Raw genomic sequence first — 17,883 nt, 5'->3', positions numbered from 1 at the left:
TACCTACTGATGGATATTTGGTGACAAGTGTTTGTAAAGCAATGGATGTTAGCTATTGCACAGAATTTTTTTAACTATCTGGATAGAGCATAAAATATTGCATATATATTTTTGAAAACTGTTCCTGTGGTTAATCAGGTACATCTTTCTTTAGTGGATTCAATTTTGTGTTACTCCTTCATTTGCACTGTAGGGTGTTTTTAAATAAAGGTTGGAGATCCTCCTATTCAAAATGCAGATAATCATACCCAAAATAGCATTTTTTTTTTGCTATTTTTAGAATTGAAGATGATGTATATCAAGAATCTCTCATAGTGTTTGGCACTTAGCAGGCACTCAATAAATCCTGGCTACCACTCCTCCATTGTTTTGTGAGTTCCGTTTGGGACAAAAGAAGTGGAGGCCACTGCTTTGTCTCTTCCTCCCCTTTCTCCTCCTCCCGCTCCTTCTGCTTTTTCTACTTCTGCTTCTCCTCTTTCTTTTAAATTTCTAATGTCTAAAATAAAGTGCAGTCCCAGTAGGTGTTCAATAAATATTTGTTCATTGAATGAACGTCCTTATAGCATTTGTGGTACCTGTATTTGTATTCATTAAATATCGTATCCAGATAACTTCAAAAATGATAATCATTAAATGGCATGGACACATCATATCAAAACTAGACATAAATTTGAAATAAATAGATTTAACATGTTGTCCTTTTATTATTCCTCTTTAATGCCAAAGATAATTATCGTCTGTCTCAGGCTGGCTGCTTATTTTACATCTCATACCACATAATACTTCCAAATAGATTGTTTCACTGTGTTAGTCTTTATTTATGACTCCACCCAGTGAAATTCAGATTTTAGGTCTTCTTGATTCCATATGACAGAATATTAGACAGTGGTGTTAATATTTTGTCCATTAAAATTTCTGCCTGACATCCTATTAAATTATATTTCACCAGTAACTCCTTACTTTGACCACTACTGAGGAAGCTCATTCTTTAATGGATTCCTATCAGATCACCAATTTCTATATAACTTAAGAGTCAGCTGATGAGAGGGCAGAAGGAGAAGGTTTAAATCCAAGCTGGTGTGTGTGAGGGTTTGTGTGTGTGTGTGCATGTGTTCCAAGATCACAAGATTATTAAGCATCAAAACAGATTTGATTCCACATACCTGGCTTAGACATTCATTCTAATCACCTTACAAATTTCTCCTCCAATTATTATTATATTTTATTTATTTCAGCATATCATGGGGATACAAATGTTAAGGTTATGTATATTGCCCTTGCCCCCCCACCTTGAGTTAGAGCTTCAAGCATGTCCATCCCCTAGATGGTGCGCATTGCACTCATTATGTATGTATATATCCATCCCTCTCTTCCCCCTCCCATCTGCCTGACACCAAATAAATGTTATTCCTATATGTCCACTTAGGTGTTGATCAGTGAAACCAATTTGCTGGTGAGTACGTGTGGCGCTTATTTTTCCATTCTTGTAATACTTCACTTAGTAGAATGGGTTCCAGTTCTATCCAGGAAAATACAAGAGGATTTTCTTCATCAGAAAATGCCAACTGCTTTGCTGTCCTACAGGGTTAATGGGTAGAAATCAGGCAAGCAGATGGGAATTTCCAATCATATCCTCACTGTGAAAGCCTGTGCTCTGGAGGTAAAGTGACTATGTCTATTTATCTGCTGGATTGAGTTCTACACACACATGCACACACACACACACACACACACACACACACACATTCTTTACAACCAATGAGGTGGTTTAGATGATATTGACTACATGTTGCTTCAGTGTTTGTCCTAATCACCCAGTCTAAAACTTTTCCTAGGAAAGTGTTAAATTTTGCAATTCTTGGGGCTTTATTATCCTGAAGGCAACCATTTATGTACCTGTTCTCTATATTTACAAGGCAAACCTGCCTAGCCATTCCAGGGCTGTCCTTTACCTCATTATCATAATGACAACTCCCAAAGCTCAATTTTTGAGGAAGGTAATAAATTTTATGCCACATCAAAACTATTAAAATATAGTAACACTATTTAACATTGTGATATTTCATTTATACCTTCGTCCACTCCACATCTCCCTGTTCTTACTATTTTTGCACGTTAAAGGGGTTTTAAATAACACATCTATCAAAATGTGCAAATGTTGATATATATTTATGATTAGTGGTTTTTAGTATATTCATAGAGTTGTTCAGCCATTTCCATAATCTAATTTTAGAATATCTTCCCACCCCCAAAAGAACCCCCATAACCATTAGTTGTCACTCATTTCCCCCCAAACCCCCTCTTACCCAGTCCTGGGAAACTGCCAATATACTTCTGTCTCTATGTATTTGACTATTTTGTGCATTTCATGTATATGAAATTGTGTTATTTTTGGTCTTTTGTAAATGACTTATTTCACTTAGCATGTTTGTGGTTCATACATGGTATAGCATGTATTAGTATTTCACTTTTTTATTGCTGAGCCATATCCCATTGCAAAAAAATATACGTTTGTTTTCAAATTCATCTATTGATGGACACTTGGATCATTTGCACTTTCAAAATTATGAAAATATTTTTATGCGTACATATGTTACCACTTCTGTTGAGTATATACCCAGGAGTGGAATTTGGGGTAGAAGTCATGAGGTTGAATGTAATTAAGGAGTCTGATTTGGATTTGGAGCTCATTGGCTGTTCCCAGGGGACAGAGGGATTAGGCCACTCATTTGGGGAGGGTTTCGAACCTTCCAGCCCTGTGGCAGGGCATTTGAGGCACCTGTTGAGGTGCCATTTGTGGTGGTGTTTGTCCCATTTGTTTGATAGGTTCTGGCATTTTTGTGTTGAGGATCCCTGTATTTTCTGTTTGTTATTTGTGAGATTTATTGCAACACAAGGAAGCTCTACCTCAAAGTTCCTTGGGAAAAAATTTTGGCCCAGTTGATTGATAGGCTGTGACATTTTAGATATTTTTGTTGGGCATTCCCTATATTGTTAGTGTTCGCTAAATATTATTGTCTGGAGCATGAAGAAAAGTGGCGGTTGGTACCACTTGTATGAAATGTGAAGAAAAGTAGTGATTAATGGCACTTGGTTTATTCTAAGCTGTTGGTTCTTTTGTGGTGGTCTGTACTACTTGTGTGGAGTATGAGAAAAATGGTGGTTGATGGTCCTTGGTTTATTCCCAGGAATTTGTTGTTTGTATCCTAATTTTGATTTGGGAGTACATTCTACAGTGTCTTCTTCATTGCTTCTTTCTCCCAAATTCATCTCAATTTGGCCTGTCTGTGCTTTTGCAAAAAGGAAAACCAAATTGTCTCATTTATAACCTGAGTTGTCTAGACCACGGAAGAATGGGAAACAAATCCTTAGAAATAAAGAAAGACAAGGACAGGACCCCTTTTGGGCACCCCAGCTGGTTTATGACACCTCTACTTGCAAATGTTTGTGTAAATGGGAAGGTTCATGGGCATGCTAGGTTTTCTAGGATAGCCAATTCTTGTGAGCAAGAATTGGGAAGGGGAAATTATATCAAGGAAAATTCAGAGCTCAAGTAGTCTACCTGCCACTGTAGAGTTAAAATGTTGAGTCTCAAGTTTTCTGCTTGAGATAACTTCATTGTTTATGGTATACAAAATGATCTGTGTTTGTATGACTTTTGATAAATGAGATCCTCCCACCCCTGCTGGAACTCCTGTCGCCAACCACAGCAAGGTGTGGGGGAGGGCCACAGCCCAAGCGAGCACCCGGCGGGCGGGAGGACTGGCACAGGTGACCCCACTGCATGCTGTTTGCAGCAAGGGGAAAGGAATGCCTGCCGCCATATTGGGACCGTGGGAGGGACTGGGGAGGGTGCCACTTGAACTAACTCTTCTGTCCCATGGCCAGTAAATTATGATTCACGGGTCAAAATGGTCTTTCCCAGAAGCAAACTCAATTTAGGCTCCAGGGAACTCCTGGACATAGCATCTCAAATTGTAAAGGGACTTCCTGGAAGGATGGAATAAAATAGCGTACTGGCAAACAAATTTGCTAAGCATAACCATTAAGCAATTCAATAAACATTTTCACTTTCACGCAAATACATATGACAGTAGAAACTGTGAAATAAATTGACCCCAATGTGCAGTTGAGTATGAAACCCCTGGGATGATTTTGGCCATGTGGGCAGAGATACCTACCTTATGTCTAGCAACAGCTAGCTTAGAAATATACTTCTCTAAGAATGAAAAATTCAGTATAAATTAGAAAAAGAGGGTAAAACAGGTTTGAGAAAGAGAAAATCATTTCTATCCTTTGTCCTCATGTTCATTTATTTTTCTTTATATAGGACTTGCTTTTAAAGATTTTTAGAAGAGAAACAAATTTTGAAAGCACAAAAATATTAATAGTAAAATATTGTACTCTTTGGATCTCAGTCTCTGATGCCTTCTCTGATTGTATCATCTTGTAAGACACTTAAGACCAGAAACTTCTTTTGTTGATTTACCTTGATGTACTAAAAATCACAAAAGTAAAATGTTAATCTGATCATCTTCTTATCCCTTTCTCCCTATCATATCCATTTTCTAACTACTTTTATTTTCAATCCTAAAATGAATATATTGTATATGCTATAAGATTTAAGCCAGGAGAATCTTTTTCTAGTCTATTTCTAGTTTTCAGAAACCCTTAACTCTTACCTATTTACTTGCTCAGCGTCATGAGAACCAAGACTTGTCTGTTTTGCTCACTATTCTATTGCCAGTGTACTCTAGAGCTATACCTGACACAAATAGTGAGCTCAGTAATTTTCAGTAGATATGCTATTACTACTTTTCTTCAAATGATGTATGTGAGTATTGTGCAGAACCAACAAGCTCAGCAAGCACATATTCATACTGGAAAAAGAAAGGAAATCCCCCAAGTTTGTTAAATGTTCAAGCTATAATAAAATATATAAAAATATATAAAAATAAAGGAATTTTGGTTCAAAGTTTTATCTCATAGTCAAAAAGTATCTGTTTCCATTTTGCTACTATACATCTTTGAGTAATACGATTCCTCTTTTCTTTCTTTATGGAATGGCATGGCACCAAGCTGAAAAGGAGATTTAAATATCAGATATATAGCTAGGTTCCATGTGGCTCAGGATATTTGCTAACCTGAAGATTCCAAGATCATCTCCACTTCTTAACAAATGAGAAACTTCCAGAGGATCTTAGCCATTTAGCAGTTTCCTAGAACCAGATAGCATATAATTTATTTTCAAACTTGGATACTTTTAAAAGTGAAATGAGATGCTTTCACTGATCACACCAGAACCACTGGAATAAATGATACTATCAGAAAAGTCTGTGGAAACATCCTAATGAAAGAGTCTCAAGTTACACACTTTTATACAACAAACACAATCAGGAATGCTCAAAAAGCTAGCGTTTCCCCAGGATCCGGAAAGTGAGATTCAGAAGATTTACTAAGTGAAACATCTAATTCAATGGGAGATGGTCACACTTGAAGCTCTAACTCGAAGGGGGGGGGCAAAGACAATATACATAACCTTAACATTTGTACCCCCATAATACGCTGAAATTAAAAAAAGACACTGATAACCTAACAAAAATTTGGATGAATTAACATAGATTGCCTCCTAACTCAGAAGAAACAATAGTAAATGGTAATGATAACTGCTTTGTAAGCTTGTGAACATAATAGCATTTTCTAAATGTTTGGTTTTCCCATCTGGATTTACTCTTTTAATCCCAAAAGAGGAATTGGTTTGAATTATGCTTCCTAAAGTAGTTCTGCTTTTCATCTTTGAAATAATTGTGGTTTGCATCTGGCCACTGTTTATACATAACTTATTTACTGTAATGCTACAAAATCTGACACTTGTTTCTGATAAAGAGTTGCAGTAATCTGGTTCACATTTCTATATTCCTTTTCATGAAATATTTCAAAGTACTTGTTCAGAATGGGAAGAATAGATAAACTCTTATTTAACATGAACAGGACTCATGAATAACTTCAAGACCACACTAAGGAAAGGATTGAAAACTCAGGCTACTTCCAGAGAGTGCTTTGTTTAAAATATTAAATTGCCACTGGCTCTGTTGTAGACTTTTACCTATCAACAAGCCATATTAAACAATATGAAAGTCACAAAAGCAAACACAAAACTAAAGCAGTACAAATTTTCTAAATGAATTAAAAATGAGCAAATATAAGAATGAGTCACTAAATATTATCATTCTGTTATATTTGGCAATAATTAATTTCGACCCATTGAAAATATAATGAGTATTCAATACAAATGATTAGAGATAAATTATGTTCTATAAAGTCAGGTGAGAAAATAAGTACTAGCTGAGTTTTAAACGTAGGTGTTTTAAATTTATTACCACCCTACCGGACTTGTTGGCTATCCTCTACAATTGTTTTTTTTTTTTTTTTTTTTTTTTTTTTTTTTTTTTTTTTACATGTATGGAAGTGTAAGGATACAATTGTTATGTATTAGACATGGGCAATCTATTTCAGAACATAGAAGGAAAAATAATGAAGTCCAGTTATAAAATTATATCATCAAAAAATTAATAAGCATTAAAGTATATACTTATATGTATATACAGAATATATCCTACCTTATAAGAATTTATGCATATCTTTATATCTATATATCTGTATATTGATATATAGCTATTTATCTATAGACATAGTTTTCAAACTTTTATAAAAAATTTAACATAGTCAAATTTTTAATGTGTTACTTTCACATTGGTTCTAGAAAATGACTCTTCTAATGTATGACAGAACCTATGACAACAGGGATTGTCTGGTGATTTTGTGTGTGTGTGTGTGTGTGCGCGTGCGTGTATTTAAACAATATCTTGCATTGTGTGATCCAGAAATGGGTCAACCAATATTGAGTGACTATGTACTATTAACTATAAAGTAGTAAAAAAAATCAATGCTTTAGTAATATCATGACAATTACCCAGATAATTTTAGACATCAGAATGTAGATGTATTTTTAAGTTTATTTAAGTAAACTGTTTGGTTTTTGTAATATTTGGCATTTATTCTTAGATATAAAGAGTACTAAGAAAATAAGGAATCCAAGAAGAACCAAAGGAAAAAAAATGACTGAAATAGATATTTCTTTTAATCATTCATTTTATCTGTTTAGGTAATAGTCATGTATTAAGAAACACTGCAATTGGCCGGGCGCTGTGGCTCACGCCTGTAATCCTAGCTCTTGGGAGGCCGAGGCGGGTGGATTGCTCAAGGTCAGGAGTTCAAAACCAGCCTGAGCAAGAGCGAGACCCTGTCTCTACTATAAATAGAAAGAAATTAATTGGCCAACTGATATATATATAAAAAATAAGCCGGGCATGGTGGCGCATGCCTGTAGTCCCAGCTACTCGGGAGGCTGAGGCAGGAGGATCGCTTGAGCCCAGGAGTTTGAGGTTGCTGTGAGCTAGGCTGACGCCACGGCACTCACTCTAGCCTGGACAACAAAGTGAGACTCTGTCTCAAAAAAAAAAAAAAAAAAAAAAAAGAAACACTGCAATCATTGTCATGTTTTCATGAAGGTTGTATATTAATCATCAAAGAAAAATTCCCATTGCCTTGGTTTATATATTTTAAAAAGCTTATATCGTAGTTGAATTCTATTTTTATCGATTTTATAACACAACACTTAGAGTTGTGTTAATATGAGTAAAATGTCATATGAACTCTGAAAAAATGCGTTTTTCAAGTTTTTTTTCAATTTTAATAACTGCAGTTATAGAAAGGTGTGATTTTGCTTTTGCATAACATTACAAGGACACATTCAATACAGTATAATTAGAAGTTTAATCAGGTGAGTGGAGTGTGAACCATCACACAGGAAGTATAGGTCCTGAGGCAATAGGAGTCTTATGTAGAAAAGTGCACTTATTACTTTCTGGAGACTGTTTGGATTTGTAATTTACTAAAGTGTACAATAGCCAATGGCTTTTATAAGTTGTGTGTAACTTGTTTAGCCTGTAAACCATACTGCAGTGCATAATAAGGCATTAACTAGATATGGTTACCCATTCAAGCCTGCTATCCTTTGAGCTGTATATAAAAAGAACATTTTCAGGATAATGTATCTACTTCTTTATCGCAGAGTTTCTTTGTTTATATATCAGTATACTAAATTTAGTAATTAGCAATAGGTCTCAGTTCATTTAATGCGAATGAGCAAGATCTCAACTCTACTACATTCTATTAGGGTATAATAGCTCTCTTGACCTCCACCTAGGAACAAGTTATTTATTCACCACCAGGGAAGAATAAAAATAGCAGAGGCTTCCTTTCTTTTCATGGAGATGCAAAGTATTCATTATTTGCATTAATGAATGAAGAAAATGTGAGATTACTTTTATTTTATCAGACCCAAACTGTAGTAAATCACCACACAAATGTGCACCTTTATGGTTTGAGCCACAAATTGAAGTAAACAATAATATTTTCACCTCTTCTTTTATGAATAGAAACTTCAAACATAAAATAAACATTTCCAATTGCTTTTTCTCTCAAGATGCAGGAGAAGAAACAATTTTCTGAAGTTAATAACATTTCTGCAAAGGCTGTGGGGAAATCATGCAAAGCTAAACTGCATAGCATGGAAGCCTGCTAAACAAAAAAACTTTTTGGAAACTTCTATTACTTTTATTCTTTATTGTTCTGTGAAATTTAAAGTACTTTTAAAAAGTAACCATTTTTTAGAAACTAGATGTCATATACATCTTAGAGAAGACGACATTTGAGCTGTCATCCACTCATACATCAATTGAATTCCTGAAAGAAGATTTTTCTCAAGCATGTTTACTTTGACTTCTCTAGAAATATATGTGAGTTCTGTTACTTTTAGAGCATGCCTTAATAGACAAAGAAAATATTATTTCAATAGGTTATAACTTGTTTGATGAAGACATTTGTTTTCCAAATTATGATTTGATAGCTATGGTTTTCCATAATGGAATGGATATAATATTCTCTTTTTCATATTTGGCACTCTTTTAGGAAAAAGCTCTTTAGAAAAAAATATGATGTTGAATTTTAATGTCTTGTGAGCAACAAATTCATAAGTCTGAAATCGCCTTGCTCTCTACTCTTTCACGTTAGTCGAAATCACACTATAGCTAAGAAAACTATAATACCTTGCTAAGTCTAGCACCTTTTATTGGTAGAACTGAACATAAAGACCTTCACTCTGGCATCTGTAGCTTAAGACAAATGACAGCAAACTTTTTCTTAAAGGGCCAGAGAGTAAATACTTTAGGCTCTGTGAGCCATGCATTTCCTGCAGGAGTTACTCAATTCTTCTCTTATAATGCAAAAGCAGACATTGATGATATATAAATAAAAAGCATGACTGTCTCCCAATAAAATATTACTTTGAAATTTGAATCTCATATAATGTTTACATGTGATAAATTATTATTTTTATTTTTTTTTCAAACATATAAAACTATAAAAACCACTCTAACTTACAGGCATTAAAGAGATGAACAGTGGTCCACTTTTGGCTTGTGAGGCGTAGTTTGCTGATCTTTGGGTTGTTGCGCTAGCTGAAATATGTGCTTGCGTTTCTGAGCTTATATTGTCTAATCTTCTTGCTTTAATTTTTGATTACTGCTTCCTATCTCACCAGACTTTCAACACAGTGTTGCAGACATAGTCTTTGCTGGATTCTTTAAACATTGTCTGACTGCTCAATCTCCTGCTATATTTCTTTTCTTTTCCAGCAAATCTCCTTGATACGATTTCCTTTCATAAATCAACATATACATTATTAACATAATTTTATAGACTCATGTTAGGTCTGTTCATTTCTCCAACCTATTATATTTTTCCTAATTCTATCTAATTTTTTTCTTCAAGACTCAACTTATGGATACAATGATAGAAAACAACAAAGGAAACAACATTGAATAAATCATACAAGATCTTTGCTCTCACACAGCTAAATGGAAAAAAAGTGTCATGTATCAAAAACAGTGTGGTTTGCATATACCCTATCAAAGTAATAGACTAGTCGTTTTTGGTCCCAGTATCTACAAACTTGGACTGATGTTGGCAGGATTTTGATTTGCTATAGCACATATATGACTGAATTTCGTATTATATTGGACCTGGTATACATATTAATACTGATCCATCATGTTTAGATTCAATGTGGGCCAATGCTTCCACTTTCTGTATGTGTATATATATATATATATATATATATATATATATATATATATATATATGTAATTTCAATTTGTCCCACCCAAACTAGCTCTCATTCGAGCAGCTTTATACCAGAGTTGCTAGGTCATTTCATGTTATAGTCTTACATTTAAGATTGAAGATAAAATAAATATTCAAATGAGCAGTGAATAATTATACAATAACTACTCTGTGTCAAGCATATTTTACATATGCTAAATATTTTAATTCTCATAAGAACCTATGAGTTAGGAACTAGGTTTCGTTTTTTGTTAATTATTTTTCCTCCTTTTATTTCATCATATTATGGGGGTACAAATATTGTTAGGGTTACATATAATGCCCCTGTCTCCCCCCATGCCAGAGCTTCAAGCGTGTCCAATCCCCAGGTGGTGTGCATCACACTCATTATGTAAGAATACACCCTTTTCCTCCTCCCTCCTCCCACCTGCCCACCACCTGATAAAAGTTTTTGTTTTTGGCATTTTGGTTACATTGTATATTTTTGCCTCTCCCTAAGAAGGAAGAAGCCCTTCCCCTCTACAATGCTCGCCACATCCCTAAGATGTGGGTACCCCCTCTCCGAATCCCTGGTGAGCACTACCACCATTTAAGCATCACAGTTTTAGTCAGTCAGTACCAATTTGATGGTGAGTAGATGTGGAGCCCATTTTCCAGATCTTGTGTCACCTCATTTTGGATAATGGGCTTAAGCTTAATCCAGGGTAGCATAAACGGTGCAAGCTCACTGTCGTTTCTTAGAATTGAGTAATATTCCATTGTGAGCATATATCAAATTTTAATTATCCACTCATGAGTTGATGGGCACTTGGGTGGTTTCCATGACCGTGCAATCATGAATTGTGCCGCCATAAACATTCGGGTGCAGATGTTTTTGTAATAGAACTCAGGTTTCTTAGGAATTTGATTAAAACGTACAACAGAAATTCTTTAAATAGTTTTTAACACATGTACAACATGTGTTGGACCATGGACCAAATTTTAGTGAAGACTAATTGCAATGATCCATGGCTGTATTGGTTTCTACATGTCTTCCCTAGGAATTCACAGCAAATGAATATTGTTGTCATATAAAATTCTGACCGTCATAATTGCGTAGATCTATCTTCTATAAAACATATCTCTAAAACTACATCCAAATTCATGTTAACATCTATCTTACTAGTAATTACTTAAACATTCACTTTTCTAATCCATTGCATGTCAGATAGAATCAAATTGCTAAGTGAAATTTAATGGTACAAAACAAAGTAAATAGGAACTGACAAAAAAGTATTAAAATGGCTGATAATATGTGAATGTCTAACTAGAAGCTATTTAATCAGAAATAATCAGGTCATAAATTGATCATGATTGAAAAGTATAGAATTTGTTATTTAAAATACTAATTTTATAGAAATTTATTAGTGCAAATGTGTAAGAGAAAGCAATGGTAAGTGTTCCTTTAATACTAAGACCTCTGTGGAGTATTACTACTATAATTTCTTGAGAAGGTATGTAAAACTGCTGCATTTCAAGGAATAGCACTGAAGAGGTATAAAGGTATGGTTAAAGAAAAATAAAATGCATGTTGTTCAGAAAGTTTAATTTTTAAGAGAATGCAAGAGAGAGAAACCTAAACCAAGAACATGTAGAGAAATTAATTCTAAACAAAATCTGTTAATAATAAAGATAATATTCTTGTTTATAATATTTACCTCTCTGTGCACACATTAAAAGTTCTTGGGTAATCTTTATTTCTATATTTTTATAGAATAGTGATGATATTTTCTAGTTTATCCGTATGTTTTTTAGCAATCTAAAGGGGTAGAATAGACACCCTCCCAAAATTTGGTCCAAATGATAAGACTGAAGATGCCACACACAAACATAAACACCAGCACAGTGTGAAAGGAATGTCTCGTACATATGGGGCTTTTCTGGGGACAGCAGGACAAGCCTCTCAAGCTGATCTGAAAACACCTCCAGAGAGCAGGGAATGGAGACTGGGTATGAGTTTTTTATTATGCTCAGGGGCTGTGGCCAGGGTTAAGATTTCTGTGCACAGGCAGTGACTTTCATGGTTTGAATCTTTCATCAATGGTAAATGGGAAGGCTCTGGCTCTTTTATCAGGTCTCCCAAATGTGAAGCAGAAAAAGGAAGTGGTATGGGCAAGGCTTAAAAGATGTCAGCAACATCAAAAAATGGAATGAGAGTCTTTATTGCCATTTTCTTATTTAAGGCAGAAAGTAATGATAGATAACATTGGAAACCTTTTTTTAGTGCTGCTATTTTATAAATTATCAGAATCTCACCATGGAAAGTTTTATTCTTTTCCTTCTATCATGTGTGCCATATTCTGGATGCTTCCTATATATATATTTATTTATTTCAAAATATTATGCGGGTACAAATGTTTTTGGTAACATGGATCACTTTTGTAATGCTTGCATCATGATTACAATTATGCCCATCACACAAATCATTTTCATTCGTATCCATTGGGTAGGTTTCCATTCATCCCCTCCTTCCCCCCACCCCCGGCTTGATGTCCACTGAATTGTACTTCCCTCTGTGCACATGTGTACTTATCGTTTAGTTTCAACTTAATAGCCAGTACATGAGGAGTTAGTTTTTCCATTCTTGACATACTCCACTTAGAAGAATGGTCTCCAGTTCCATCCAAACTGTTGGAAAATGCATTAATTCATCCTTTTTTCTGACTAATACTCTACGGTGTACATGTATGACATTTTGTTAATTCACTTATTAATTGATAGGCACTTAGATTGATTCCACATCTCAAACAACACCACTGAAAAATTGGCAAAAGACATGAACAGAGTTTTTTTAAAAAAATATAGACAAATGGCCCATAAACATAAGAAAAAATGCTCAATATCACTAATCATTCAGGGAAATGCAAATTAATACCACAATGAGATATCACCTTACCCCTGTTAGAATGGCTTTTACTAAAAAGTCATGGAAGTAGTTTTTAAGAAGTCCAAGTAACAAAGAACAATTTAGAATGTTTCAAACATATTGTCTATTTAGGGAGACATACTGAAACAGAGAATAAATTACTTTATTATTTAATTAATAGGGTTCTAAGTTATTGTCGTCCTCAAACATATAGCCAATGACTATAAAACGCAGCTAGCTATTACATTTTGTTTTCAGTTGCTTTCTCTGAGCCTAATTTCTTCCTGGTATTTCTGTCAATAAGTGTGGAGATTCTGAAGAGGAAATATGTAATATGGACATCATATATTTCCATTCAATTAGGACTTGGTCTTCAGGGCAAACCTACGCATAATCAATGAAATAAAGTAATGCCTTAGAAATAAGCAAAAACCCTAATATTTTTAATGCCACAGATCATAAAATGCAAAAATTTTATATCTTAAACTGTAATAAATTGATCAACACAAATTTATTGAATATCTATCTATCATGTGCTAATCATAGCACTAGTCAGAGGGATTCAGATATGAACGAAAAAATAACCCGTTTCCAAGGAGAAGTCTGATGGGCAAAAGTGACATTAACAAATAATTACTAATTGTTAAGGATTATAAGTTATATATTTTTAATAAATGGTATATAGTGTATTATGAAAGCATATAATAAGAACACCTAACCTGGTCTAATGTCATTGATAAATTTTCTGAGGGTGCAACTTAACACTTATTAAATTATTTTGTTGGAATTGAATCATTTTCCTAGGCTAAAAAAAATAAAGAGGAATCAAAGCCTTTTTATTCAATGAATTTTATACTCCTTCCAGCTTTTTATTCAATAGTTGAATAAATATGTCATGTATTTCTTCATTAATGTAATCAGAGCAGATGTTGTGTATTATTGATTGAAGGCACACCTGAAATTTCCTTCAGATTGATGATGATCTGTAAATGAACCTTCTTAAGCAAAGTTATTCATAAAATTACAAATTTCCTTAATTGTAGGTATATGTAGCCTGTTCTTCTGCTTTCTTTGTTTATAAGACTGTCAGAAAAGATTTAGAAAACACTCATGCGGAACAAACATAGTAATTATACAATACAGCATTTCTATGGTACCCTAGTCTGGAACTGCCCATCAAGAAAGAGTAAAATCTGCTTGGGATGTGCTAGTCTTATTGAAATTAAAATGCCTTTTAGTCATGGCATCTAGCTCCAATTGAAGTTTACAAATCAACTATAGGTAATATGTCCAAAAAGTGTATTCAGCATTAATACGACATCCATTGGTAGATACCTTTTGAAAACTAGACATTAGCTTATCTTTAGTTTTCTTGCACTGAATATTGTCCATTAGACACTGTTACAGACACTAGAGAATATTAGAGTAAATAAGCCTTGATGACTGCCCTGGGAGAGCTTGAGGCTTAGTGTTTTCTAATCTTTATGGTAAAACTCAGTTTTTCCTTTGGATATGGCAGTGGATCGTTAGAGTTCCGAAACAACATTTCCACCATGTTTTATTTCCCTAAATGCAAATTTCTGTTGTAGTCTTTGATGGAGTTCTTCACTAACCAACAGCTAATCAAGTTGCCTCTGCATTTCAGTATATTTGTTCATTGCTGATAAATCAATGATCCATTAGAAAACTATGAAAAAATAAAATAGTTTAAAATTAGACCATAGCTAATTTTGAAGACATATTTTAAATCATATGTAACATTTTATTCACCTAGTGTCCATTTATGAAGTGCCTACCATATGTCAGCCACTGTATATGGGTTTACTCTAAACCTCGCAATAACTCAGCAACGAGAATATAATTGCCCATGTTAAACAAATAGAGAGACTAAAGTCCAGAAATATTAAGTAACTTACAAAATTTCATACAGCTGGTAATTGGTACCATCATAATATGTGTTTGACTTCACTGTCTATGTTATTTCTGTTGCTTCAATATCTCCAAAATACCTTTTCCTGACTGTTTCAGAGAAGAGTCTGCATGGTCTTTAGAAAAACTATTTTTCAGAAGCAACAGAATATTTTAGAGCAAGTGATATCATGTAATTGGAAGTGTTTGCTTGTACCAAGAGTGCCTAGCAACAAGGTATATTTTATGAAATAAGCACCATTATTATACTACTTAGCTCACTGAAGTTGAAAACCTTAAACTATATCACAGTGGCCTGAAAGAGCTAACATAGTTTTAAAAATTTTTACACAATTTCCACTGACTCGTTTCTCTATTGCAGAAATGTATTGATATCCAAATGGGTTTCTTGGAACTGCCAGATTTCATCTTACCAATAACTGTGAGTTACAAATTTTTTTTTTTATTTTTTTATTTTTGGTCCTATTACTTAGGCCCAAGCTAACAAGCAGCAGAAACTGGAACATGTGAATATTGGTCATTTGACTCAACCATATACATATAGTTCCCTCTCTGATTGAATATTTAATAGTGATGATCTTGTCCTTTGCCCATTAATTGATGAGGTTGTTTGATTTTTTTCCTGTTGCTTTTCTTAAGTTCTATATAGATTCTTGTTATAAGCCCTTTATTGGATGTGTAGAAAGTGAATATTTTCTCCCATTCTGTAGGTTGTCTATTCACTCTAAAGACAGTTTCCTTGGCTATGTAGAAGCTTTTTCATTTGATTAGTTCCCATTTATTTATTTTTGTTGCTGCTGTGATTGCTTTGGGGGTCTTCTTCTTAAATTCTTTACCTAAGCCAATGCTAAAAGAGTCTTCCCCACATTTTCTTCCAGAATTCTTAAGGTTTCACACCTTAGGCTTAAGTCTGTTATCCAGCATGAGTTGATTTTTGTGAGAGGTGAGAGGGATCTAGTTTCCTTCTTCTGCATGTGGATATCCAGTTTAAGATAGAATAATGGCCAGCGAGCATATAAAAAAGTGTTTAGCATCTCTAATCATTAGGCAAATGCAAATCAAAACTACAATGAGATGTCTAACTCCAGTGAGAATGGTCTCTATCAAAAAGTCCCAAAATAACAAATGCTAGCATGGATGTGGAGAGATTGGAACACTCTTATACTGCTGGTGGGACTGCAAATTAGTAAAACTGCTGTGGAAAGTAATTTGGAGATACCTGAAAGAACTAAAAATAGAAATACCATTTGATCCAACAATCCCACCACTAGGCATCTATCCAAAAGAAAAAAAGACATTCTATAATAAAGACATCTTCACTCAAATGTTTATAGCAGCACAATTTACAATTACGAAGATATGGAAATGACTCAAATGCCCATCAATACATGAGTGGATTAATAAAATGTGCTATATGTATACCCTGGAGTACTACTCAACTACAAAAAAACAATGGTGATCTAGCACCTCTTATCCTGGATAAAGCTTGAGATGATCTTTCGAAGTGAGATATCACAAGGATGGAAAAATATGCACCACATGTACTTGCCATCAAATTGGTACTAATTGATCAACACTAAGATGCTCACATGCTAGTAATACTCACTGGGTGCTGGTCAAGTGGGAGTGTGGGGAATTGGGGGAGTGGGGGTAGAGCAGGTAGGGTGGGTAAACTCATAGCTAATGGAGACAGGGCACACTGCATGAGGGAAGTACACTCCTGTGGCCCTGACTTGAGTGATGAAAATGCATTTCATGTAACCAAAATGTTTGTACTCCCATAATATAGTGAATTAAAAAAAATAAAAATATAAAAAAAGAAACAAAAAGAATTATCAAACTATACATAAAAAAACTAGTGGTGTAATAAATAAGTTTTAGCAAAAGTAAGAAGGTGGTGAAATATTTTATAGGATGTAAAAAGAATAATTCTAAAACCAACTCATGAGGTGAGCATACAATTTGTAGGGTTAAGGATAGCCTTAAACAAGTATTAATAACAAAATAGATGAAGATTCCAAACTAAGAGAAAAAAAAATGGAGAAATCTCAAACATAATAATTATCTAAATCAAATGTGGTGATGAAAATAGACAATTATCAATTAAATTTTAACCTAGAAATAGGATGATTCAGCATTAAGAGCTTTATATACATCAATCAATCCATTAATGTATTATTCTAAAAAGTATAATTATATCAGTAAATACTATAAAAAATTAAGTAATTTATGTTATATAAGATAGTCTTGGGGGAGGGGGGGAAATGGGCATTTATTGAAACCTTAAAATCTGTACCCCCATAATATGCTGAAATTAAAAAAAAAAAAAGAAAGAAAAAGAAAAAAGAAACAAAAAAAAAAGTAGAAAAAAAAAAAGATAGTCTTTTATTCTTTCAAGATAGGACAGACTTCTTAAATGATTCCTGGAATACAGTACCCATATCAAAATTAAAGATATAATTCATACCCAAACAGCTAACACAATATTAAACAATTCCACATAATTGTCAGTAAAGTTAAAAACAAAACAAATTTTTCATTTAAATTCTTTTACAAATTTTATTCAATGTAATAGTACAAGAAAAGAAAAACATTGAATAGCACATCTAAAGAGAAATTACATAAGCATTTGTATTAATGCTAGTAAAAGACCTGTTATAGCTACATCCAGTGGTCTTTAATTCATCATGGAAATCTTTTCACGTAACCTAATAATCTTTTGTCACATTCTGCTCAGGAAACACTGTAAATCTTTAGTGTTCTCCTTAAAATCTCTTTGTCATCATCTTCAGGAATAAACTTCA

At 33.9% G+C, this 17,883-nt stretch overlaps 1 long non-coding RNA gene across 2 annotated transcripts in view; it reads left to right on the top strand.

The window, feature by feature from the left end:
• The window catches only part of LOC105869286 (uncharacterized), an 85,840-nt gene that overhangs the window by 23,196 nt on the left and 44,761 nt on the right, over positions 1-17,883 (top strand). For both annotated transcript variants that reach the window (XR_012915084.1, XR_012915085.1), the window contains one exon: positions 15,441-15,500. This is a non-coding gene — a long non-coding RNA (uncharacterized LOC105869286). The remainder of the gene's footprint in view (positions 1-15,440; positions 15,501-17,883) is intronic.

Source organism: Microcebus murinus, chromosome 26, assembly GCF_040939455.1.
Source record: "Microcebus murinus isolate Inina chromosome 26, M.murinus_Inina_mat1.0, whole genome shotgun sequence".
NCBI lineage: Eukaryota > Metazoa > Chordata > Mammalia > Primates > Cheirogaleidae > Microcebus > Microcebus murinus.
The sequence above is the reverse complement of the archived record's forward strand: the minus strand, read 5'-3'. Positions and strand labels throughout refer to the sequence as shown.